The sequence below is a fragment of the Varroa destructor genome, unplaced genomic scaffold, assembly GCF_002443255.2.
Source record: "Varroa destructor unplaced genomic scaffold, Vdes_3.0 BEIS01000002.1, whole genome shotgun sequence".
Lineage (NCBI taxonomy): Eukaryota > Metazoa > Arthropoda > Arachnida > Mesostigmata > Varroidae > Varroa > Varroa destructor.
The window spans coordinates 16,696,581-16,723,983 of record NW_019211455.1 but is presented as its reverse complement, the minus strand read 5'-3'; the positions used below and the strand labels follow the sequence as shown (position 1 = coordinate 16,723,983).

Genomic DNA, 27,403 nt, shown 5'->3' with positions numbered 1-27,403 from the left:
TGGATAGAGAACGTACAGGAAAGCGTCTATTGTATGTGAACTGCATGGAGAATTGCCGTTCGCAATTATGGGTGTTTGTTGGCCGTTTAGATTTTCGATTCCTAAAAGTAAGAAAAAAACTATCGGTGCTTTGGTATTTAGCAAGAACCATCTATGTCTTTTAAATCAATCAAATATTTTGTTCTTATACGAAAAATCCTACAGACAAGTAAATAACGCGAAATATTCGATGGTTTACTCCCGTCGAGGAGAACGCGGGCAAGTTGGAAACCTCCAGTTGAATGGGAACACTGTTTACAAATAATATGATTTTTAATTCAACATACGAACACTAGAAACAGCAGTCAAAGTATGAAATTTACGTTTTGCCTTACAATATCTACTCAACTGTTGGGAAACTTTTTCAACTGTCATCCATCTAAGCGCCATCTGGAGGAGCATCCTATACTGCTAAACAGACTAACTGGTATCGGTAAATTTATAGCTTCTCTAGCGTATTTTGTATAAACGCTGGCCTACAGCTTCATATGAGGCCGGTTACTACTTCGACGATTATTCGTTTGGGTTTAGTGTCTAATGGAGAAAGATAAAAAACTATTTGTAAGATTTAGACAGCAGAAATCGAAGTTCTTTTTCTGCCGTGTATCACATCAGCGCACAATTCAACAATACAGATTTTTACAATAGCGAACAAATAAGTATCTTCATACCCCTATGTCCGGCCCATTTGGATAAGCATGCACATAACAAGCGCACACCACGCTATGCGCGCGGCAGAGTTCAGGGCTGCCCAACATCGAGCGTTGATAGTCTTCTTCTTTCTATTAATACAATGTAGCTATGTTCAAACATTTTGCATAATAAAACCCGTCATTAATTACTGGCACTCACTGTGCTATCGCAGCGTCGGCTTGGTACCACCGCATGTTGGGGCTGGCACAATGTTCGGAAGATGCCAGTTGTTGATTGTAGTAAAGGCCACTATTACAGGCTCTGGCTTGTAATTTTCACTCATCCCTGCACCTCTCGACGACACACAGTATGACGGCCAGTTCGTATGATTTCCTTGTAGCCTGGTTGCTTTTATATAACTCGAGCGATTTTACAAGCATTCGTGTCCATGTATTTCGTGTGCGGTCGTGGCATCTCAAGATGCCACTGTCAATTAGAATAGGAATGTTTTTGACGTATTTGGACCAACAACGTGAAGGCCGGACAGAAAGCTTTGCCAGGCGCCCTATTGTGCCTCCTTTATTTAGACCATGTAACATTTATCGAACACAGCCTCAGCGCGAACTACATTAACTAAAAACAGCTCTCAGCAAGATAACAATAATCTGGACACGGTTTTTCTCCACGCTTGCCTCACCCGGACGTTCGGCAGGCTAGCGAGTGCTACGGAATATCATATTTTTTCGTTGTTTGTTAATTTTGTTCTCCGACCGTCACGCCGCAAGTGCACAGCATCCTTGGCTAACTATTTAGTTACAGAATGATATAGATATTATACTCAGTGACTGTAGCTGGAATATTGCTTCTAGCAGCTCATTCAAATTCATTGTCAATCGATTAAGAGAAAGGTATAATCTTTACGCATTTACTAAGAAAACTCGCCCTAAATGGCCGTTGATTCTCTATTAAGTTACAATACACGTTTAAGTATACTTACAGATATAAATAGATGCCGATTAAATGGCCTGCAGCGCTTATAATCCGCTAATATTTTTACTTACGGAAAAAATTGCGAGAAAGGGCACTTCTTAATTCAACTCCGACGCTGACGTATGTTTTCTTTTCTTCTTCCTCTTTTCCTCACATCGTACGACCTACATAGGCAGCATTCCTCTGTTTTGTAGTTTACCAATAGTTAGATGTCAGGCTGCCTTTGTGCAATACAGGACAAATCTGTCACTTTTCCTGCTCTAATTCTGTACGCTTCAGGCACTGTATAATCACTTGCAGTCGCTTGTTCGCTCTCTGCGAAACACGCATACGAAGAGCGTAGGTCAAGTAAATGCCATACGTCACTTTAGTTGCATATCTACACAGTTCGCTTTGCCCCCAATGCAGCAGGGCAAAATGGTTGTTGGTTGCTGCCGTTGTATCTTCCGCTACGATAACGGCAGCGCAGCTCTACTATGTTGGATCGCTGATTTTAAGAGTCAAGTAAATCCGTTCTCTTTTTCGTCTTCGCGTTCCTGGACAGCTTTCGCTCCAGCTGATTAGCGCGCCTTTGCTCCCTTTGAGCCTTGTGCAGCGACAGGGCGGCTGGCCTGATGGGGTCCTGCCGAGCGAGGCCAATATGAATGAGCTTACACTTAACCAGCTGACTGATAGTCTTCAGGCGCACAAGGGCAGCGACAGGTTGTAAAGAGCAATACTAGCTTCTTAATGAAGTGGAGACTACCGTATAGTACGTCTCTGTAGACAGGCTGATCTACATCTAGCGTCTTCAGTTGGTTGCGTGTCAGCCAATAAGCAAAACTTTTGCTAGTCATTCAGTTAGTAAAATAAACGGGCGAAGATCAGATCGCCGTGCAACGCATTCTACTGAAGATAGCCGCAACCAATTGGCTGAACGCGGTGTGGGAGGCAGTCAGAGTCGTACCAATGACTACGATTGACGCAAATAGGCATATGTAAACATATATGTACATGAAAAACTAGGTTTAGACCAGGATCAGGTCGAGAGGTAAGGTTTGTATGAACAAGAAAACTTCGCATGTGATATTTAGTAATAACGAACCGATTCGTTGTTTGTTAGCGATGACGTACATTCATGTAAAAGTAGAACAAACTGGTACTGAGAGTCGCTCTTTACCGAGCGTCTTATTGATTGTAAGTCTTGGTTGGTGTTCTCCTTGCTTGTTTTTTTGCGTGCTTATATAAAGTACGGAAAATATTGACAATTATGAAGTATAATTAATTTTCGCATTTTCATAGGTCTTTATTTATTGACGCATAGTTTACGGCTGTTACACATTAGCAGTATTTCAGTAGTAGCTGACTTATTGTTTAGACTTAGAATGTTTTGATTAGAAGCCTACTCATGATTACGCATTCTAAGATAACAGTAATTAGATGAAAAAGCCATATGCTCATTGACTTGAGATGCATTTCTATGCCTAACACTGCGATACAGACCTCGTCCATCCATTGTACAAACTACTACAAAAAAAAGTAAGACAAACAATTACTAATAACCTTCGAACGAAAACAAACTGCAGAGCTTTTTAAGGCATCGCTAATTAAAATCAACTTGCCATTAGCTCCCCGAACCAATCTATAATTAATTACATATACATTGGCTTGGCTTCAGAATTTGCTCCCTGGCTCCTACTTAATAACGTTGGCCCCGGTGGCAAATTAGGCCAACGTGTCGCAGCGTATTTTAGTTAAAGAACAACGCACACAAAAATTCTCCTCTCTGTCACACACAACAGCTGACAGGTAGTCCACCGGCCGGCAGGTCTCAAACGGCAATTTTTGTCGTTACGTATTTGATTACGCCCGAACAGTGAAGCCCAGCGCCTTGTAACGAAGCTTTCATTTGATGAAGCAAACGACTTTATCCCATATATTCGGCCGCTTGTAAATCGCTTACTTACAGGATGAAGACAGATTTACGCAGTGTTAATATATATACGTATTTCTACGGTTTGTGTAGTATTCAATTTAAACTCTGACATACTTATATAGCTTGCAATATATTACTAAATGTATACATGTCGTTTTATCTTGCTATACCGGCATAAGGAAAACCGAAGAAGTTTAAAAAAAGTTTTTTTGGAAAAGAGAACCAGCTCAACACGTAGCTACTTTCCACGAAGTTGATACATTTCTCGAACGATACGATCTCTAGTACAAAATACGTGAATAGGATTTCAGACGCAGGAACCGCATATGACATCTCGGTTGTACAACTGGAAGTATCGTTCGATCCACGTCCTAGGCTACCAAATACACGAAAAGCTGTGTACCTTTCACGGGAATCGAAGCTGAATCCTATTTTCACCTATTTATTACTGGCTCTTTTCTCCTCAAAATGTCTTTGTCTATGTCCAACTTGTTTGCTTTTGGAGTGGTTGTTTTCTTAACATCCCTATTGGCGCTACTGTATCTCTTATCGGCCTATCAACGACAGGCTTTTATCCGTTCATCCGTCGCTTTAACCCATACCATTACTGTACATTATATCGTATGGTAGTCCGGGTGTCGCTATCACCATGGGCCTGACCCTGTTGTTCTTTGTTTCTTTGCTTTTGTTCGCTTGCCTGACACCGTTCTTTTCCCCTCCGCCCGCCGAGCTGCGTCCCGTCCTGCCTCCGAAGGTCATCGTTTTTCTGGGACTCCATTTGAGTTAGCAGCAGGAACAGTTCTTGCAAGAATAGCAGCAGCCACGACAGCTGCTTTCCATTCGCCCCTTTCCCGATATTGCTCACTTGGATCGGCTGACAGACCCCAGTCGTTTGGGGACTAGGATATTTAGGTTTTGAGTCACTGCGCGCGCGGGTCTTTCGGCCCCTTTCAGTCGTCGTTTGTGCAACTGGCGCTCAACCTGGCCCTAACACGGCGCACCCAACCGTTCATAGTTCTCGTTCAAATAACCTTATTGTATGCCCCTTCGTCCGACCGCTTTGCCATCCCCGGTATTTATCCCTTAAGGCAGCACGAAATAATGGTCTCGTCGATTCCTTTCGTTTTGTCATCGTGCTCTCTGTGCCTGCCTAGTGGTGCGCACGCATACGAGCCTATGGTCCGAAACGGTATCTGTACCTAGAGCGCATCGCGAGGCACGAACTATCACATAGACATTTTTTGCATGGCTGGATCAGGGCCTGGATCTGGGTCTCTTCAGTAGCGTAATGGGTACGTTATAAGAAACGTACGCTTCCGCGGGGACTATCCGTGTCCCGTTATTTGCTTGTTGCTAGCTCGACTTTGCTTGTGGCCTGTTTATTGCGCTTAGACCTCAAGAAGAAGACGTGCTTACAAAAGAAAGCCTTTTGCCTAGGAACAAAAAGGAAAAAACACCGCTGTGGGCCTTCATACACATCGGTAACGGTAACAGTTATTCTGATGATAACAACTGCAACTGAAACGTCATTTCGTATTGTTTTCGATGCAATTTCCTCCGCAATACTATATAAATATATACTACTATTTCTGTTTACTTTTTTTAACACTAGCCGTTAAGAAGGAAGGGCAAATTGGCTTGCCTTTAATTTTATTATTTTAATAATAGTAAAACCATGAATTCGAGCCACTTATTCGATACACGGTATTCTAAAAAAAAAAAAACTAACTGGTCACAATATTTAACAATAACGTTTTGAAAATTTAGTCGTTATATTTATGTCTCTGTCTAGATTCTGCGGCGGCATACTACCTGCTAACCTATTTGGGTAATTCTGCCAAGTAGGCTATGGGCAGTAGGTTTTTAAAACAGTTTTAGTTATATATTGATAAAAAATTTAGTTATATATTGATTTGAGCTCATTTTGCCAATTAGACTGATCAGTAATGCTAGTATTCATGCAATATTCAGTAATACTAGTAGTAGTACAACAGCATTTCCCTAATAAATTTATTATTGTCGTATCCCATTTTATTAACTGTTTTTATTATATTACTGTCAGATAACTACGCATGACATGTCTCCTTTTTAAATAAGTTAATTCAAACGAGAGCGTGTCGTAGGACCTATTCTAGATATACCATGCCACTTACACAAGCAAACCCAACAGATGAATGATGTATCATAGCCCTGTGCTGGATTGCTATTTCCACGTGATGAGCACTGAGATAGAGCCTTTTCACGTTCTAGCATCTAACCCGGGTTTTCACGCATTGAACACGTTGGCTTTGACTTGTTGTTGTCCCACCAGACCAAGCTTCCTTTTGTCTGATCATACGGAAGATTGGTTAAGAGCAAGTTCATTTAAATCCGTTTGTTTCCATTAGAAAAGGCCTATTCACTTTCAATATACCTTTCAGTTAAGATAGAGAGAGATAACCAAGGAAGGGGAGGGGTCAACAGCGCCAAAACGTATAAGAGGAAGATCGGTCAGGACCTCATAGATAAATAGGTGAACTTTGAACAGATGCGCACCGTTATCTAGCATACAAGGACCAGCGCAGATTTATAGTTGAGTAAGTTAGTATCGACGGCAATAAATTTTAGCATTATTCACTGTGACTACAGTTATTACAATCATGTAAACACATTGCGTAGGCGTAAATACCCTGAAAAACAGTAGCGTTTACATAAGTAGTTCATATTTATTAACGGTCATGTGTATGAGGACGCAACAAGTTAATACTTCAAATGCGCCTAGATGACCAACGTTATGAGTTGGTGTCACTGGGCCAGAGCTATAAAAGATATTAAAGGCTATTTTTTGTCATCCTATTTATTTAAGCCACTTGAATAAATAAACAAATACTATGTTTCTAAAGTTAACATATACCAGGCCAAAATACAAATTATATATTTGTTCATCATCGACATTGGTAAGCTCTACAATTGTAAAGCCCAAGTTATGTCGTCATCTGGCGCGGCCCGATCTTTCGTTTAATTTTGCCACCACAACTATATTCACAGAACACTGTGCAGTACGCCAATAGTATATCTTAGTTTTATTCGGGTTGGGAACATGTGCAGTTACTAGGACCAGTGCCCCAGAACATCGCAAGACGAGAGGAGGCCCTAAGATTCCTTCACTGCCTTGAGCATCACCCTATTCCGGTACCGCCATCATCTAACAACTGGTCGTTTCTTCATCCACGAGTTGACTCACTTAGTCAGCCCACGACCGCTGATGCAAACTGCAAACTCACAACGGTACTCAGCCGCGCACACTCAGTTCTATACTGCTACCTCATTTTACGCTACTTTATTTTCCTCATGCGTCCTCATAGCACCATAAAATTCGTTTCCAAGAAACAGGGCCTAAAAGCCCTTAGCTTGCGTTACGCGACCCGCCGTTGGCACCGTCGTTTTCGTTGTTTTTCCACGGACCTCCTCGCCCTCTTCCTTCTCGGCTTCTGCTGTCTGCTTGCAATTCTAGCAGACACATTTCGGCTCTTCGCCGTTCCTACTACTCGCGATAGTTTCGCAATGCTTTATCCATCACTTCCTTAGCTGCAACAGTCGAGCAGTCGTCTAGTACCCACCTTGAAAGAACGGGTGAGAAGCAACAATAAAGTTAGAGGTTTAGGAGGAACGAAGGAGGTCATTTTGTCCCATAGAGAATTGCTACTAAGAATAGTTTTTCATGCTTTACGTGCGCTACGTAACCCGCTAGATATTACTTAGACAGTCGACTTCTCGCAGCCTAACACGAGGTGGGGCTGCGCCTGGATTCGAACCCATACCACCATGTGCAGCAAGGTTTAGCCGATAAACGCGTTACCCGGAGCCCTGTGACGGGGTGCTTGCTAGCAGTTAAGGTTGTACTAGCGTAGCTTTTGTTCCAGTGTGATTACAGTGATTGTGTGATCCAGTGAAGATAAACTGTTTCGCTGCTCGTGGTGATTACATTCTAGACCGGCCGTCGATTATCCGCTGCCGCTGTGCAGAGAGACGACGGTCGAAAAATAGAGGGAGATAGGGATAAGGGGCAAAGGAAGCACACATCGAACGAAAAGTGCATTTGGTTTACGAAAAATACTAATGGAAATAATTAGCAAAAAAAGAACAAAAATTGATTATTCCATTTGTAGCAAATAATCTTTCAAGTAAAATCGAAAATGTTTGGGTAACTTATACTTGCTTTATCGTATAGACTAACTCATAGTAAATGTTCATCATTGCGTCTATATATATACATATATATACGTCAATCACATGAAAAAGAACTGGTTTTATTATAGTGTTCAAAATAACGTATGGGGTAGATCTCAATCAATGCTGGTAAACATTATATAATAGTCAATTTGTTATTACCCAGAATTGTTTAACAAACTCAAAAAGACAGATTAGAACTCATCTATATAGGTAGCAAGGCCTCGAACTGATGGAAGTACTAAATTTTAGGAGAGAGAACAATTTGAGGAGGAGAATTGAGAAATATTTATTATACGTTTACGGTAAAAAGATCTATTGTTGGGTAGTTTGGCACTCATGTGCTCCGTTTCACCTTCAAGTATCCAAACATTGAATGAGTAAATTTAAATGTTAAAGTGCTTTAGCAATATCCCAAACCGATGCGTATGTACCTTAAGGGATCTGGACTAGAAACTGTATGATTCTGTATTGCGGGCGTCGCTTCTAGATCAGGTTGTCGACCCACTCCCACACCCAGTTATAGCTTATGTATATAAAAGGCGAGTCGCGAAGCAGAAGCGTTTGCGAAGTCTTGAAGGTCAGATCAATGAACATAGACGAAGCTTATAGAGAAAATTGAGATGAAGTGGATTTTTTCCTCTAACATGAACGCTACATTCAAAGGAATTAAAAGAGTTAGAGTGATCTTTTTGGTAAAAATAAGATCTTTTTAACAAGATAAGGCACGGCCTCGACTGTTTGGTACCTCGGCAGCAGGCAACAGGGCAGCTTGTATCAGGGTCCTACGGACAGACAAGACGCTTTCTGGTATTATCGGCGGTGGCGTCTCCGTAAATTGTCCGCTCAATGGACATGTTTTATTCGAACAAATTCACTTGTCTACTTAACTAGTACGAACAATTTTACAGGGACGTATTATATTGCTATAGAAACGTCATTAAAGTACGACATGGTTCGTGTTCTGTCCTGGATAACCCAATATTGGCTCCGATTGTCCATGTTAAGAATCAGATTTGGAACCGTCTTGATAGGCACACATATCACATTTTCATATACTTATGTGTTGTAAGAGTGCATTGCATATTATCCGCTATCCACAATCGTTTATAGATGAAATTGTCCTCTCAATGCCATCCATGGCTGCTGATCTGACCAGGTTTTACTTTTCGAGGCCGTCACCGTTCGAGGCTGTTTGAAGGGCTTCCTTCTCTGCATGACTCACCTTCATCAGGCTTCGCTCCGTCTGTACAGGATGTCTCTTTGACTGCCACTGCCGCTCGAGCTGCCTTGGGGCTACAATCGTCAGATTTGGATTTATATTTATTCAATATTTGGATTTTCTATCCGTTCTTCTTTGCGTATAGAGAAGACGAAAGCTGAAAGAAAAAAAAACAATTGCCTGCGAACGTTCCTTATCTGCTGCTTATGTCCCCAGAGATTTTGTTTTGGGGGGTATGAAATTGCAGATATGTGCAGATATGAGAACTTATGTAGTTATGCCTATGAATATGTAGTTACGTCATGTCTGGACAGAACTGCCTGGTAGAACCAAGCTGGCGAGGAGTATTCAATTAATGGGACAAGCAAGCAATGCTGAGATAAAGCATTCAAATGCATTGCGCTATCATATAATCGCCAAGAAACTTCAGCCCAGTACCCTGTAGAGATATTAACTTTTTGTTTTCATTATTAATTAAACATGTACTATGTGGATTTGATCGACTATTTGTATTGATCAAATGTGATTCGTCTTTCTTTTAGAGTAAAATTCGGTTTTCATGTTACTGTGTCCTACAACCGGGAGCCTGTGCAGTTATTTGTTCTTGTTTATACCATCATATATTACTGTGAAATTGGGCGAAAGTTTGGCTTTTGCCTAAAAAGGCCTGCAACGGCTTACGTGGTTTAAAAGAGATTCATAATTTAGTAGGACCACGGTATCGAGTCTCTGTCCTGGTTAGACAGGTGGCAACACCGAGATGAACTATACACTACAGTGACTGTGAAACGGTTCGAGGACTTAAGGCCAACCCGAAAAATTGCACAGGACACGTTTCGAGTATAGACGAATCCTTCTCAAGCTTTCTTTTTAATTACCATTAAGAAAATATAATAATTATTCTCTTTCGATACACACTTTATACTACTGACTTTTATCAGTTATCAACTCTCCGTACAAGGTATAATGTTTTTACATTATATATTCACTGTCTATAACAGCTAATATAGTGCTATGAAATTGCTTACTAGAGTGTATAGAAATATGAGGTACGAGTGAAATGATGTCCTTTGTAGGGTTATAGCTCGGATTGATTCGTTGGTGTATCATGGCGAGCTCAATGAGATTTGCCTCGTAAGTGCATTAGACAGAATGAGTGCCAGCTCCTAGCCATCTAAACAAGAGATTTGCACAAGTTAGTAAGTTAGTCATTACGGACAGAACAAGAATTCGCTGATTCCCTGAAGCCAAAAAAGAGGAACGCTTAAAACCCACGTAAAAGCGTACATGTTTGCTTATTTCCTGCCAATTGCCAAACACGATTATTGCAAATGTGCGACATTTTTTCTAACGTATCTTTGCCTGTAACATCTGCCAATATGGAACGTTTATTTTAGCTGTAAAAATCAATATAGGCGCATACGTACGTCTATTACATGCATCGATCTGACGTTAAATATTTCCAAAAAAATTTCAATGCGGTATTCATTGCCGGTCTGATCGGGACGCCAAGATAGCATGGATATAGCGTGAGTTCAAGGATATATAGATGCGTAGCTTGCGACAGAGCTGCTAGATTTCGATGTTGGCTAGGCATAGCCTGGCGATCCCTTGTAATCCCAAGACACGTCGGTTACCTCTTCGCCTAAAGCTTGAACCTTTTTGCCTCGACCAGTGGTCTTTGAGTTTGCCCTGCCTGGATACCTATGTATGTATTGCTGACTTGCTGGGGGCCTAGCTACTCTAAGTCGAGCTCCGAGAAGCCGGATCTCGCTTGGATCTGCCCGCCCATTAGCTGTTTAACGTTCGGGGCGCAGACGCTTAGGCGCTCAGGTTCTCAGACGTTCTGACGACGACGACGACGATAGCAGCAGCATCAGGTACGAGTCACAGACGTGCGACTCCGCTGTCCGGAGTTACCACAGCTGCCGATGCAGCTAGCTTAGTAGCAGTACAGGCGCCGGCCAGACCACAGCTAACGGGACCTTTGTGCTTCGCATAGACGTGCCTTGAATACACATTCAGTCAGTCCACACACACGAAACACAACAGACACATCGAGTTAGGGGCGGAGAACTGATAGAGGGCGAGACGCAACATGCAGCGGCGACTGCGATGTGCAGGAAAGACAGTGCGCACCGTACCTTCGCTGGTGGGCAGGCGGTGTGGCATTCGCACGGGGGGGCAGGCTAAACAACGACAAGATCGGATAGAACAGAGCATATATAAGCTAGGCGCAGCATGCCGCTTTAGGACCGTCGACCTCGGGGACAACGGAAGGAAAACGAAGACCCGCGCGCGTCCACTCAGTGCAAGTAGAGGAGGAAAACGAGAAAACGATTCAGAGATCAAGTCGCAGAGGTAGGCGAACAAGCGGCGAGTGGTGAATGGAAACCAAGATGTAACAGGTTAACAGACTCAGAATAACCGGCTTGATGATACAGGGACGACAGACTTTCGATGGTAAAGGTAGCTTTTTCCGTTTAGCGGTGGGCAAGCTTAAGTGGTGCGCGACGGTGGTGAGAAGGGGACGGCGCAGGCACAGGGCAAAGAAGCGACGGTTTTGTCGTTATTTCAATGGCTGTAGCTGTTGTAGCGCGACTCAACGATTTAAACCGGCGATTGGGGGAGCCGTTGGCTGTCGGTTATAGGTCGGGGGACGGAATTGGGTCATTCAGGCGTAGCGGACGAGAGAAGCACCAGCAAGCCAATGGGTTGTTGGCATCTATTTATTCCATCAGTGGTGATACATAACATTGACAATACAATGAAGCGCACTTAGTTTACGAAGAAGCTAGATATCCTTGGCTGACACGTGATGGATTATCAGGCTCAGGGAGAGAAGTTATGACTAGATAGTATAAAATGAATTAGAACCTATTAAACTGACACGTAATAATGGTGTGACTGATGGCGAACTGATGTGAAACATGCTTCAATCGGGATTTTGCTAAGAGCGCAGTAATTCTCAAATCTACCATTTATTTAATAGGATGTACTAACTAGCGTCAACGTAATGCTACCCAGTTAAGTGAACTGTTATAGAGTAGTAGTAGTAGCAGTAAATGATACTAATTTAATCTTGATGAATATTTGAGCAACTTATATTAAGTTATTTTGCAGTTGTGTTGAGACTGTTTGTACCGATATCACTCGGCAATGATAATCGGCAGTAGGGTATTGTTGTCTATCAAAAATTAGCAGGAAGACGAACTACAGCCAAGACCTTTCGAAATTCATGAAAAACTGCGCCCACAGCATCATAACGTTCTAATGAAGCGGAGTTACACCATGGAGAATTACTAGCCATTTAGAAATTCAGTTCTAGCGTGTATTGTAACAGTCAACAACAAGTATAATTGGAACATTTATGCAAGACCCATTCATTCGGAACGTTTCAACGATAGCGTGGCATAAAAGCAAATGATTAGCTTAGGGGCTACAGATACAACTTGACGATGAGCCAAAACGCAGAGATATAACCCACCCCCCGCCATCGTTATTCGACTGCGAATGGTAGCAAGAACAAACAGCGTTATATCGGCAAACTGCAGCAGACCATGGCTATCAACCTCTGAGTCTTGCCCACTCGGGGGCACAGAGCTGCTACGCCAAGAGCTATGTTGACTTACGCCCGCAATGCAAACTCCATTTAATTATATTAATAGCCAGTGCATTAGTCGAAGATGTAGCTGTACCGCCTCCGTGGGGGAGCTTTCAAACTTTATCTGTAAACCATCGTAATTTTTTCGCACAACGGGTTGCCGTATTAGGTAAACATAGAACAATGGAGAGTCTGATGGTGGTACCTCTATAAATGACGGCCTAGATAGGTTTAGGTAGAAACTGACCTCTTCTAATGAAAGCCAACCTATGTAGATACTTCCGAGAAAGCTCTTGGAGCGAACTGCTATAGCTAAGCCACTGTTTCAGCATGCCGTTCTTCTTCTACGACCTCTGTAGAAAGCGTCCATTTTCAACACGGGAAAACATCATGTTGATATACGGCAAGTTGTCTCATTAAAGAAGACGATTGCCCAGGTTTGCTATTGTTTTTTCAAGAGTTGGTGCATGGCTTACACGAAGTAAAATACTTGGGTCTTGGTTAATACATTATTTATATACTTAGAAATTTTCTTAAATCGTCAGAGTCGATTTTAAGGCATCGAACAAAGAGTACGAGAGCTGACTCCAGTTTATACGACCAGAACAGATTCAGATTGTTGCTACTGTAAAGTTATTTTTCCGTAATTATTAGTAAGACTGATATTGACATGAATGACTAGAATACATGCATTAAAAGTTTGAATCAAGCTATCTTCAACACAGACAGATAGATCAAAATGAGGATCGGAAAATAAGGATTATGCGAAGATGACTGTAATAGATGTGACGTCACTTCTCTGATCTTTGTTGAATTCAACATGGCGGTACTGCGAATTTTAATTGAAATAATAATAATATGTGAGAAAGTCGTTATTAAAATCACTGGGTTGATAATTTTAATTTTGGTGGGCGGTCGTCAAATCTGAAGGGAACTTAAAAATACTTTCATGTGTATAATTAAAGCAACGGCTCGCAAGATCCCTCAGGTTAAATCGCGGATAAATGTTACAGAACGAACGCACCGACTGTACATCGGTGAATCGTAACATCGCACGAAAGGATGTGCTCTTTTGTTCATGTCGAGGCCCCTAGAGCCATCACAGTCTATGGGGACAGATGGTTCCTCTTCCCTCTTCGTTCCACGGGTGCACACTATGGTCAACATAAAAAGCATACGTGCAGTAGTCGCGGTTGCAACTATCGTACACGGCTCTGCTATCGCTACGAGGCGGTATGCGACCGTCGGGCAATAGACGAGCTTTCAGGACAGAATAAGATCATTCGAGCTCGCACGTCCGATTGTGGCGTACAATCGCGATTGCACGTTGCCGACAATGATGCAATGTCATCAGTATTTGGCAAGTGTACCTTTTTGTGACGCCATTGCGTTTAACCTATTCTGTTATTCATTTTCTACAGACAGTATATAGCTTTACCGTTTCAATGACCAAACTCTGTGTAAAGAAACATGTACAGGCTTCCGAAATTAACAAAGACTCGCCATTATCGCGGCATATAGCAGTGAAGTTCTTTAAACTCAGTCTAAAGAAGCAATTCAAACCAATCAATAGCTCATAGTCGTGCAGTAGCGAGAAAATACGCTGACTTCAATAATGTTCGCTTGTAAGAGTGGACACCGTTCCCTTTCGTCTTATCATGGTTCTAAATCTTTTAGCATAAAGAAGTTCGGGAAATCTTAAAAGGAATAATAGCTAATGGACATCAAATTATCCCAATTTCTACACTGGACGATAAACTTCTATGGAGAATGATCCAAAAAACTCTTAAAGTAGCCACTAATATTAAATAGAATAATTCCTACCAGCGTAGGTTGATAAGGGGCATATAAATAGAAAATCAAGTTACTATTTCATTGAATAAATAAAAGAAGAAAAACTATAATAATAGACACTTAAATAAAAGTACTTTCAGTTCAATCATTAATCGAAATTCGACGCGAACGGCAAACTTCCCCTGTCCTTTTAACTTTTGTAATATTTAGCCATCCACGCTAGCTGGTAACGTATTTTCACTTGAAATGCTTTTAGATCATTGGTTGTTTGGTATTCACATCGTCGGCTTGACATTGAAAAGCCGGTCGTTGGAGGGTCCTGGGAAACGATGTTGAAAGGCACGTGCAGTTTTCCTTGGTCTTCCCCTAGCACAGCTCGTACCCTTGGAAAGATCTGTCCTTATCTCAAAGAATTATTTACATAGTCAAGAACGCTAGATAGAAATATGTCTTTGTGAATTTGTGAGCTCACTGACGAAGTCTCCGGAGTTCGCCAAAGGTTTGTAACGAATTCGCTCCGATTTGAATTACGCGCGTTAAGAAAACCCCTAGCGTTTCAACGTACTTAAGCGAGCAATGGCATCGCGGAAAAATCACGTTCGAGTGACCAAATGTTCAATCTACAAATTAAAAAGTAAAGACACCAAGGCATAATAAAGGACCTTATCATTCATTGTTGTTCCTATCATTAATTACGACATTGTTAGAACTGTTACTTTAGATTGAGTTGATGGGAACGATAGAACAGACGTAGAGATGCGAAATTTTGGTAGCCTTTCCCGCTCATTCATAGTTATTGTTGCCGCTAACAAGTCAGCAAACTATTTGCTACTACTGAGTTTTGTCGCCAACTGATTCAGCGTATTCTTAGAAAAGCTTGCTTTAACTTTTCTCTAGTTTTCTAAAGACGATTGAGAGATAAATTGGTTGTGGCCGGCGGATACCATAGAAACATCACAAATTCAGATACCCGTTATCCTGGTGATTCTTACTGATGTCATTATTATTATTATTATTCATTCTATTTGGCTCGTATAAGAAGACAGTGGCACTTATCGGACCGTTACAAAACATAGCAACAACGGTATCGAACGCTTTTCTTCAAATGTAGTGGTCGTTCCATCGTATCCGGACCGAGCCTGCAACTCTCAGAGGTCCGTCCTTTGACTGAATTCGCCTGTCGGTTTCCTCTGGAGTCCCTTCCTATCCCAATTGTCCCTCTATTACTGTCGCCGGGTTTCTTTCATCCGGTGCAGGACGCAGCGAAAAGCCCTGTCGCCCAAAGCAGATCCCTTGGGAGCTTCCCTTAGGATTGCTGAGGCCACCAAAGACAGAGGACTTGCTGAGCTCTTCCGCCACTGGTTCCTCACAGTCACCCAAAGCCTGGAGGCCGTTTTTGATGGATGCGTCCGCCCCTTCCCATTGCAAAGCTGTATGAATACCAAATTAAGAATAAACATGAAGTGACCGAGTCGATGCGCACCCAAGCAAACCTCTGTTCTTGGTTGGTCCTTTCTTTACTTGAGTGGGGCAACCCTAAAACGGACCCACAAGTTGCTATGAAGTCAGTGAAGTGAGCGGGCTAAATGAAAAAAAAAAAGGAAGGACACCGGCCCTGAGACAGGAAGCGTTATGATGCCATGAGTGTCCCGCGTGCAACACATGCGGCTAGCTAAAACATATAACAACCTCACGTGGACGTAAGTACGCTAGTATGAGCCTAATTGTCTAACCTACTTAGTCAATTAAAAACGAATTTTCTTCAGGCGTGAACTTGAGGTGGCGACGATGATGCCCGTTATACTGTCTTTTATATACAATATAATCTTGAAGTTCAGTCGTCAAGAGATGAGCAACTATTCAGACGATAGAAGGTATCCCAAGCGGTATAAACTGAATCATTTCAAAGACGATGATCAATAGCCGAACAGTAATTGTTTACATAGGTTAAACTACTGATAGAAGCTAAATGCTAAACAAACTCACATACATAGAAAATAATTAAGGGTCAGTAATGTTCTATTTATTAGTTTTCAAGGATATTCTAAACTTACTGATATTAGTCTTAAGCAAATACTAGCCAGGTTTAAGATAAAAAAAGTACACTTTTACTTATATAAAGGTCAAGCCTTTTTAGATGCGAGCTTGAAATGTTTTTTTTAATGGCGAAATAAATGTTCGGCAAGCGGAAACGGGTGGACTACAAGTTAACCTAGCCAGAACTGGATAAAGTAGGGAGTTGTGCGTTACATCAAGTTAAGTTTAAAGTAATTACACGGAACACGCTGTTTCGAATGAACAATGCGGAATAAGTTACACGGTGGTATGGTAGCGTTTGCGAATTCTCTGAAGGTCGTTGTGATCTTTCACGATGTAGTGCTCTACTGACGACGAGTGCCTAAATACGCGGTTGTGCGGCTGTGCTTTCGAAAACCGAACAAAAACGATAATTTTGAAGGTTATAAATTGACTACTGAGAGATCTGTGAGGATCACTTAATTATAGAGCCTGAGTTCACACAAGATTTTTTTGCCAAACAATTATTATTGTCTTGCGTATGTGGGCTCCTCATCATAAATCCTATTGACTATCTTTTATGTGTAGCTTTTATGCTATTCGAAGAGGTGCCAAAGGCCGATGTCAGCAGAGCAAGCAAAACTGAAGAGCTAGCGATAAGCACTATTTGTAGTACTTCTTAGTAGATCGTATTGGCCTTGAGAGCTAGCTGTCTTAGGTTAGTTCAAACAAATTGTTTGATATATACGTATATACAAGAAAAAACGCGTTGAAATTATGGGCGTGTTTCCTTCGAAGCAAGTTATATCTATGGGCTAGCATTTTGGGCACTCGCTCACCCCGCGCCACCCCGCGTTGCACTTGCGACATTGAAAACACAGGTCCCTTTTGCTTTAGTATGCTTTAAGCGAGTTATACGCTTCCTTCGTTCTGTTTAACAACTAACGCGTGTCACTCGGCGTTGGTCGCGAGCAACACTATGCTGATGGTTGCCGTTTGCCATTTATATCGGCAAAGATATCTGTCTCTGGATTTCGAGTGTTATGAAACAGAGCATGTAGGTTCTCGGACGAGGGGGACGCTTGCTACTGTAACGAGCCTTACCGCTTGCGTCCGTTGACGCAAGTTGCTAGGGCAACAAATACAGATCATCAACGGAAGGAGGAGCTAAGGTCGTCTCTGGCTTAAGACTAGAAATCCAACTGTTGAAGGAGTCTGAGACTGCCATCAGCTTACTATAGTCCATTCGCTGTATGGCCGGCGCTGCTGTTGCTCCGATGCTGATATTATCGGCCGACGCTACCCTTCAACAGTGCGATATGCGATGGAGAGCAGTTTACGTAGGAAACCATAATAAAAAGAGGACAGAGGCAAACAATGGCGTAGCCAATTTTCCATTTTGCAAACTTTTCTCTTGGTCGACATTTATTCGTTTGACGATAGTTAATGAAAGAGCAAATATTCCACCGCCGTTTTGGAGCGGGTAGTATCGGTAACGGTTGGGATTACGATGAAATCCGGAATATAGCGGAGGTCTGCAGAGATTAAACAACATCGTGCTAAACAAATGCAGAAGGTATGTGGGCATTTACACGCTGGGAGATGACGCGTGCGGGGTGATATTGGACAGATCATATTTTTTTCGCGCTTCTAAGAGCTTTACGTGCTTATACGCTGTGTTGTTGCTATTCATAGCGAGTGAAATGAAGGCCTGTTTGCAAACAACGAACGATATTAAGCGATTGATGGCTTATGATGATGGTGGTAGCGGTGATGATAATGGTAATAAATATCAGCGTTCACAAAATTATACTTTTTCCCATATAACAGATCACGGTGATATGCTCGTGTACGTCGCTGGACAAGTAACGATTCTCGCTTAGGGAAGAGCTTCTAGGCCCGAAGCAGTAACTTTTAGGAAAAATGGTGCGACACAGCTGTGCTAGGGAAAAACTATAGGTCACCATTCTATGAATACGCAGCCTGTTCCCTGCTAGTCGTATTATGCACGAGAAGCATAATGTCTCTATCATCATATAGTTGCGAAGGTAAGTTAGCAAGTCGCCGTGGAACTGCCGCTTTATATACATTCGTGCTGTCGCCGGAAACACAATGTGAGGGTCAAATACTGCTAGTATAGAAGTCTCTTAGTAGTAAATATAAGTTGCATCTAGATGAGAAACTTGCCTTAAGGCGTGTGTTTTCTTCCAATTCGCTTTCTACCGATCCGACAATAAAAACCGCATTATGCGATTACGTTTATCAAGCAAAACCGGTTCCTGTAATCAATGTACATGTTAGTAGAAAACACTTTAACACAATATTTCGGATTAGCCGGAACAAATGGTCTTCACTCCTAAGTTTTTATGAGGAGATCGTAATATCCACTCACGAACAACAGGACATCTGGTCTAATAGTTGGTATTCAATTTTTACTGGTGGGTGTATCCTTGTATGTTCCCTTATACGGGCATTACGCATATAGCTCATATGAGGACAGCTCAGGATTCGGCACGGGTTACGTGTATAGTTTCTGTGAAGACAATTTAGTTACTAAAGATATTGAGGATAATGTATTCGATATTTGACAATAATTTACCTGGCAAAACGATTTGCCGAAAAGGTTTTCTATTGTTATTGTTCGGTCAGAGAAATCGTTTCTCAAGCATTTTGGCCAACAATTCATAGTAATTATATAGGCATACAACTAGTATGTTGTTTCGTTCTGTACTTCGTCCTTCGCAAGTAAATAGAACAAGTAAATGAATCTAGATATTTATCCAGTATCCATTATCAGCCGTCCTTGTTAAAGCCCATTTTCTCTGGAACTTTTTCAAAAAAACAATTTCTTTGTCTTAAAAGTTTTATTTGCAAACACACTGTAATATTGCTACATGCTAACATGTTTGCTACTGGTAAAAAAAATATTACAGCGTAGATCGGAGATGCATTTGTCTCTAAGTAAAGGGGCTGAGGGGTTAGCCAATCCATCCTTAGTTTTTGATTCCAGCAAATGAAGTTCTTCCAGCTTTGGCACAATCTCGGTTATTGATAAAGCAAACATGATTGGGTAGAGTCAACAAAATGGACAAAAATCGTAGCCCAGACGATAAAAGATCAACTTGGTTTTTTCGTTAGTCCGCTTCGACGAGTCAGATATACAACGCCGTCGTAGGGGATAGGGGGTCAGTATTACAAACGGGTCGATCTTTGGGTACGTTTGATGAAAAAATCGATACAAGTATAAGTTAACTGGTGAGGTATTCCTATTGATGAAATTGTGGTTCGCAGCAATCGGAGCGGCAGCTTCAACAGTGATAAGCTCGATAGCTTATCCATTATTGATAGGACAACATCTCATAGTATGCGGATTGCTTCCTTAGATCTATGGATGGACTTTTCTTGACTTGCTTGTCCGTCTGAAACGCTTATTCCTGCTTCAAACGAAGCTGCGACCTCAACAGCACCGACAAAACCAGCCGCGGTCGGGGGCAACCCTAAAGGACCGCATCGCCACGGCAGCCACACCCCCGCTCTACCTATGCCTGTCTCACGTACGCCAGCAAGTGTTACCAAATTGAGTTTATTATCGATATTCTAGGTCGAAAGCATAATAGCTGCTCCTACAACAGCACGATCCTTAGCTGTCGATCGGATCCGTCCAGTGTGTCGAATGAGGTTGTCTGTTTCGACAGGAAACCCTGCAAAAATGGCACACTCGTTCGCTCACTATCGTTACCACAATGACGATGACGATGAGGGTGGCAGCAAAATGTTTGTTGGTGGAAGTTTTCCTGTCTTTTCCCTCTGCGTCTGTCGTTTCTTCAGATTTGTAAGCTTGTGAATGCTTTCTGGGGTAACAATCTCTTACCACATTTGTGAATGTTTGCTTAGCTGGTATATACTTGGGGCTAAGCCATAGCGTCTTATCGTATCAAGCATCATTGTATAACTGAAGTGATAAAGGTTTTGGGTAAAAAAATGCGTACCTTTCGCGACCTTTTTGAAGACTCTAGTGTCGATATAATATAGTAACTAATTAGCAAGTCGAATAAATATAAATGTATACGAACTTTGGCCTCTTAGTTTTGATGCGTCGTTATAACAAAAGCACTCGCTTAAAAACAACACTTTACAATAATTTCCAAAATTTTGGACCCAAGGGAAGCAGCGTCACTTCTATTTATACTGACGTAAAACGTCTACACAGGAAGCGGCAGCAACTACAAAAAATAGAATAACTTAAGCGGATCTTTTTTTTTTTCTACCGACACACAATATCTTCATCTCCTAGTTGAAGTCTAGCAATTTCTGTATATTCATTTTGTTTTGCTGTTGAAGTCTTCCCTAAGTTTTGTTTGCTTGTTACAACGAATGTTCTTCTGTGAGACATCGAAGTGGAAATAATCGACGTGCCCTTCCTGTGTCGCTGCGTCTAGCACTAAACACATTGCGGAACTCTATTAAGCACTTCGAAGCTTTCTTGCTGACAAAAGGCCCGATGATAAGGTAAGCCGCTGTTTTAACTGCCTATCGATAAGAGCTGCAAATAGGCCAGTTCCTTTCTCGCTCTACGCCACATGAAAATGCGATCGTCCTGGATTACCGCCACAGCGGAAAAAAACTGATACGTTCAAGTAACTCTTACACGTCAGCTACGAAGCCTGCGAAGAAAGCGTGAAAATGTTATACAGGATAGCGAAGTTTTACACTGAGGAAAAAGGAAGCTTGTTGGAATTCACTGAAAAAACGCATCTATTTATTTTAAGATCTAGAGATTATTGTTAGCGGTAATATATGAAGGCATCGAACAGTCCAGGCACCAAGTCAAATAACTGTATCGTTGCATCACATGCGTTAAGAAGACCTGTCGAAGGAAGCATATATAGCCACGGAATATAAATAATTAGAGCAATCATATTGTTATTTACAGTAAACTCTTTTTCCATGTTCTCTATGGTATTCTAGTTTTGCGTGGTTTCATAGCTGGGTTACGTGCTATGTATCACAATAGCCTAATTGGAATGTAGTTATTAATAATTTCTTTGGATATTCGTTAGTTTTATCTTTCAGTGTGTTACAGAAGAAAAAAATTATATATATTTATATATATGGTAATCTATCTAAGTGATAAACAAGTCCTTAATGCGCAACTGAGTGAGCGGCCTGCAGAAACCAGTTCGTATTCTCAAGAGGAATAGGCTTTATATAAATATCATAGCCAATCTGTATTTTAATATCTCTTCATAAATAGCTTTCTTTTTCATCTGTACTAATTTAGCTGACCATCTACACTAAGCCATGATTCCTTTCCGCAGCACTCGAGCCCAATGTTACCCACATTAAACAGGTAAGTATTCGAAGAATAATTTACATTGTGGGATGCTGGGTGCCGTTTGCACCTGCCTGTGGTAGACCTCTAACCGTATCAAATCTCCATAGGGCATTCTGTGCGCACTGTGTTAACTTGTATTACTAGCTTTAGCAATTTTATCTACGCCCAGTTACGGTTTGCATCAGCGGTAGGTCGTCCATCCGGCAGCAAACCCAAGAGTAAGCTAGAGCGTTCTCGAGTACTTATAAAAGTTTTGAGCAGCGAACGATATAAAACCGATTTTACGACTACCGACTTCTCGACGACAAAACCAAATATGGAGTCCTTTATCGAGACTTTTACAGGAACGTGAACGCGCACATGGGATAGTTCCCATGCCGTCCCTTATAACCACCCTCAAAGTTACACTAACGCTTAAATTGCAAGGTTGGTTAAAAAGGAGCTTAGATTAAAACTAATTATACTGGCCTACGTTGAAGGAGTCTTCCGAAGTTTCGTTTAATTCTTATAGGATTTGTATATTGGTAGGTTTCTTATGCGAAGGCCGTATGTCGCAATCCTCTATGATTCAAATTGGTTTCATTAACTAGCAGTATAAAACAGAATACTCAGACAGTAACAGTGAAACAGCTGGCTAGGCCATACCCTTCATTCATTCGAGTTACTAATCATTATTGGCCGCAGACCACTAGTAGGTGCAATCGGGTTCTTTCTACATAGCACTAACTATGTTATGCATTACCGGTAGAACTGTAGGTGCGATATACTACCTTGTGGACCCTTTAATTTGGCTCGTTCTCAAGTCTGAAATGCGACGACAATATAAATAGGGTCACTCTATCCCTCATCGATCTGGCTATCATTTCGATTTTGGCGATGGGTGATTCTCGTATTGCGCTGTCGTCTCATCTTCGCTGCGGCTTCGTCTCTTTAGGCGCGAAGGTGCCAGTTCTCTAGTGAGACAGGATTTCAAACAGCCAATCTAGATGGTCTTGGCCATTGGTGTTGCTTTTGCTGTTGTTGCTAATGTAGCCGTTGCCGTCATCAACATCTGCTATTATTACTCTGGCTATGGGGGTGTACCAAAAGCGAAGCGTCTCCGCCGTTTACTAAGGCTCTCAACGACGTCGTGACTTTGGGCTCTACAAGGCACCACTGATGAGTTCCAATCAGGCCGCCGACAGCAGTCTGCTGGGCATGCTATGGGCCCACGTAAATGCTTCTCTTTTTGCCATCAACTCAGCCTGTCCTGAGCCGGTCTATCGGTGAAGCAGCTCTCGTTCCTTCATTCTCCAGTGCCTTGTCACCGGTCGCCAATCGCATTTGTCTCTGTCACACGGCGGGTCCTCCGCTACGAATGTGCTGAAGAAGATACTCTGCGGCCAGGCAGACAGCAGTCGGAGAAGGACCAAATTGATGCAGGGCAAAGGCCTATCAGCGACGCAGACGGCATGATAACGTGGCGATAAACGAAAGATCGGAGATCACTATTCTCGCGCTTTGCGCACATGCCCTCTGGCACAGGCCAGAGCGGGATCACGGTGCACTATACGCCATGATCACATGATCAATGCGGCGAACTCGCGATGGATGTGCTTTCTTGACAAAAGCGCTCTCGACTCTCTCCGCTAAGTAGAAAAGAACTTGGCAAGACACGAGCGGCAAGATGCTAAATAGCACCGAATGAGCGAAGGCAGCAAGTTTCAATTCAGTCTTTGCAGAGACACATTCCACTGAGCAAAATATTTTATCTGTTTGATACATAGAAAGCTACTTGATATAACGATGACAGTATAGGCACTTTTCTAATTCCGTTCCTTTCTTCTATTTAACACACCGATTTTATATCTACAGACCTATTATTTGCTGTTATTATATTGTATAGTCATGTCTTCCCCATGGGCTAATATATGGTTCATGTTAGTAAACTTTCTGAAATATGGTAATGCGATACTGCACATAGTAAACATATCGCCGTTTTATGATCGAAGGAGAAGACGAAAAGGGTAATTACTGAATTTGCGCAGGGCCTTGAGTAGGCCTGATGAGTTTGCCCATGTACTAAGTACTCCTATAAAATAATGATGACATAGATTTATTATTAAGGACAGCGCCGTTTAATGACGCTAATATTTTTGCTGGTAGAAAGGGCTTTATCAAGAAAAAGCCCTCACTTCACTGAACCCAAGCGTTGAGGCAAACAATTAGCTTGGGTCACCCTTTGAGTGCGTCTGGCTTCTGGAGAGGTTAAAGTACCTAGGTGAAAACAGTTACGCAGGTGGCAATACTTGGCTAAAAAGGGGGTGTAGGCCTCTTCGAACTCGCCAGACAATGAAGGCTAGCGATTGTTATCTTATGTGCGCTCGTTGGCGTCTCAGGGAAAAGATGCCGCTGGACGAGAAATCTGCTCCAGGCCAGAAGTGTGTGATACTTTTTAATAGCTATGGGGGAAAAGCAATGCTTTCATTGGTGAGTAACCTCTAATAGTTTCCAATAAAGAACTTCTTGCTTATTGTATCAGTTAGTGGAGTTGTCGGTTATAGCACATTATGCACCGTTATGATATACAGTTGTGCCATAAGCATATATTTACTCTATTTGATCGGTCCGAAGCATAGGAAAACATTAGGGCTTTTCGAATACTATATACCATAACCAACGAAAAACTCCATATCAGATTACAACATAAAGACATGTACGTTTCTACAATGATACGCACTTTCTTCTAGCGTTTCTTCATAACGGTTTTTGAAGAGTTATCTAAGAGGGGGTGATTGTTAGCATACTGGGGACCGAACGGGGGCTTCTCGCGAGGACCTCAGGGTTACACATGTTTGGACTCACCACATACGCTTGCTTCTTCGGGAACGCAGGACGTCAATATCGATTCCGAGTGAGCTGCTCGCTGGGCTGTCAAAGGATCCTATCGCCCCGCCATGACATGGCCCAAATGAGTAGATTGATCGAAACAATAAAATAGAACGGATAAACGGAGACAAGAAAAGAACTAAGAAAGATAAAGTAACCGAAGCAAGCCATCATGGCAAAAACGAACTGGTACATCGCAAGTGACCAAAAGAGTCGATCAACTGATGAGTAGATAGGATTCTCCTTAGAAAGGGTGGAGGAATGTATAGAAGAAGTGTGCCCGACTACAGTGACCTTTTATGCTCGACTAATGAGGAAAACCTGCTTTATGGACAACACACAATAGGAGCAGAAAGTATATGGTGTTGTTCTGCGCCTGTAAAGAATAGCTTTGTAGTGTTGGTAAAGAAAGGAACCTGTATTTTGCGTTTATCTACAACCGATTTTGGAAGTAACTTGAATGTACTATAAAATAACATAATAACTTTTTTGATGTACGATTGTTACGGCCATTTATTGTATACTGGACAGATCGAATTATACAACAAAGTACTACAGACGATTGTAAGAGTGTGCGTATCCGTGCTTGGACAACACTTATAATCGCGTCGGACACCCTCGACATGTGTTGGGTGTCAGTCTAGAAAGGAACCTGTCTAAATTACTGAAAGAAGAACCTAAAACACAGAATGAGTTACACTTCGTTATTTTATATAGAAATCATCATTGTTCTTGCCACGGATCATCTATCGACATACTGTCGTTAACATCTCGCGCCGACGTAGCATAGCACGCGAACTTCCCCGTCCTTCATTTTTCCTTTGTATCGTCGTTTCTCAGTTGCACTTAAGGTCCGTCCTGAAGTATTCTTGCATGCTTATAGCATGATCACGATCTCAACCATCGAATAAGTCTCTGTCCTCATCCTTTGCAACACTCGAGGCTCGAGAAAGGCGCAACAGATAATGACAGCGTGAACAGCAATCCGCTTTTCTGTCAGCACGATAATCGCGTACCCGCTATTGAACTGTTGGGGTCGTGATCATGAAATCTTCGAATTCCCCGCTTGATCCCCCTATAGATTCTTTTCACCTTTTGTGTACACGGACCAAGCCTGTACAGCTAATGGGCCAATGGAATAAGGTGCCTCGATACGAGGCCAGTCATTGTGTGTATGTGCGTCTATTCCCTTCTCGTTGCTGTCGTCGTCATTTTCCGATGAGCCAGTCAACCATTCTTATTTTCATCCTCTTATGCTTTATTTTTGGGCGCTCGCTTTGAAGGCTACCATGGGGGCGCTCACCGCAAACAGCGATTTCGCTGCAGTATCTAACTCTTCGACGTTCATCGCTGCCACTGTTCGTTTTAATCCCCAAAAAATGGCCCTTGACAAGAGATTCCCAATAGCAGGACGGCCCTTCTCGTTAAGCCCCTCCAGCTAGATCTCCGAGTTATTTTCCTTGACACGCAGCACTGCACACCGTTTTTAGCTTCTTCATCTCCACCTCATTCCTTTTCGACGTTCGTGGCTTTTCTAAACTTGTAGTTTCTGAGTCCTGTGTGCCCTGAGCGGACTACGCTGGTTGCATCCAGTTCGACTTTTTGACAACAAGCATTATAAACTTACAGGCTCTCTCTCTCTCTCTCTCTCTATACATTTTTTCAAGTAAGATAGATTACTAAACGAAAACAGCTTTTCTCGATAGAATTTTGTCTGTCCCGATAGAGACACTTCTGTTAAACGTGTCCATTTAATCTAATTGCTAATCGGAAGCCTAAATTGCACGCAAGCCGTTCTCAAAAATCCTTCCATTATATTCGCAAATAACGCCTAACGTCGTACGTAAGTTCAAGCAAGTAACTTACGAAAAAAATCCAGCAAACCTAAGTGTTGGACTGATGGTAAGTCCAAAGTTCGGAAAAGACAACGAAAGTTTAGAAGATTGGAGAAGGCACAAGTAGCCGAAAGAAGAATAACCATTGCAGCATAAGTATTTTTAAAGCAATAGATAGCTTTAAAACTAAATTTTTGCATAACAACACCAAAATAATTGAAAATATTTTATTTGTGCCCTCTTTGTTAATTCTCGACCCCCGCCTTAGAATCCATCTGTTGGCAATTGTTCGTTTTGGCCTTTGAAGATTTTTTTTCGAGTAGTTTGGAAGCTGTCCACAGACCAGCAATATTGGCAATATAAGTATATGTATATATATACTTATATATGCCGACATATATATGTATCTATCATGCCGGCTGAAGGGGCAATTCTCTAAGTTATTTCTTCATGAAAACAATTCTAAATTGATGGCTAGATTCCTAAAAGCCCTACAGATCTGTAATATCAGATACCTTCTTAGCGGAAAGTAACATCTATAATGCAGTAGGGACAGAGTGAAACAGTGAAATGACAACAAAAAAAATACCCCAGAAAAGACGTTTTCCATAAACTTGTTTACGATAGCTATTGCAAGTGACGATAGAACATTGTTGGTTAGATCCGTTTTCAGCTCAATTTCGGCTCAGAAAAATGAAGGGGGATCTTCAACGACGCTTAAGATGTTCAAAAATGAAAAGGCTTGTATCATATTCAGTAGCAAGTAAAGCTTAGAAGATTAATCTTATTATCAAGAGACTTACGATACAGCAAGTTAATTGCACGAAATTTTTTGGTGTTTTGTTCTAAGACGATAAAGCGCGAGGCGTTAAGGTAACTACATGAGGAACATGCTCAGTCGCATAACGAATCTCGGTTTGTACAGCAATGCGTATTCAAAGGC

The 27,403-nt window shown here is 41.8% G+C and overlaps 1 long non-coding RNA gene across 1 annotated transcript; it reads right to left on the bottom strand.

Annotated features, from left to right (window-relative positions):
* Nucleotides 1–5,270: 5,270 nt before the first annotated feature.
* Nucleotides 5,271–11,153, bottom strand: LOC147757449 (uncharacterized). The gene is made up of 4 exons (XR_015321961.1): nt 10,436–11,153; nt 10,037–10,182; nt 9,012–9,165; nt 5,271–7,176 (listed from the first exon to the last, which is right to left on the bottom strand). It is a non-coding gene; the product is annotated as an uncharacterized LOC147757449 (long non-coding RNA).
* Nucleotides 11,154–27,403: the final 16,250 nt, after the last annotated feature.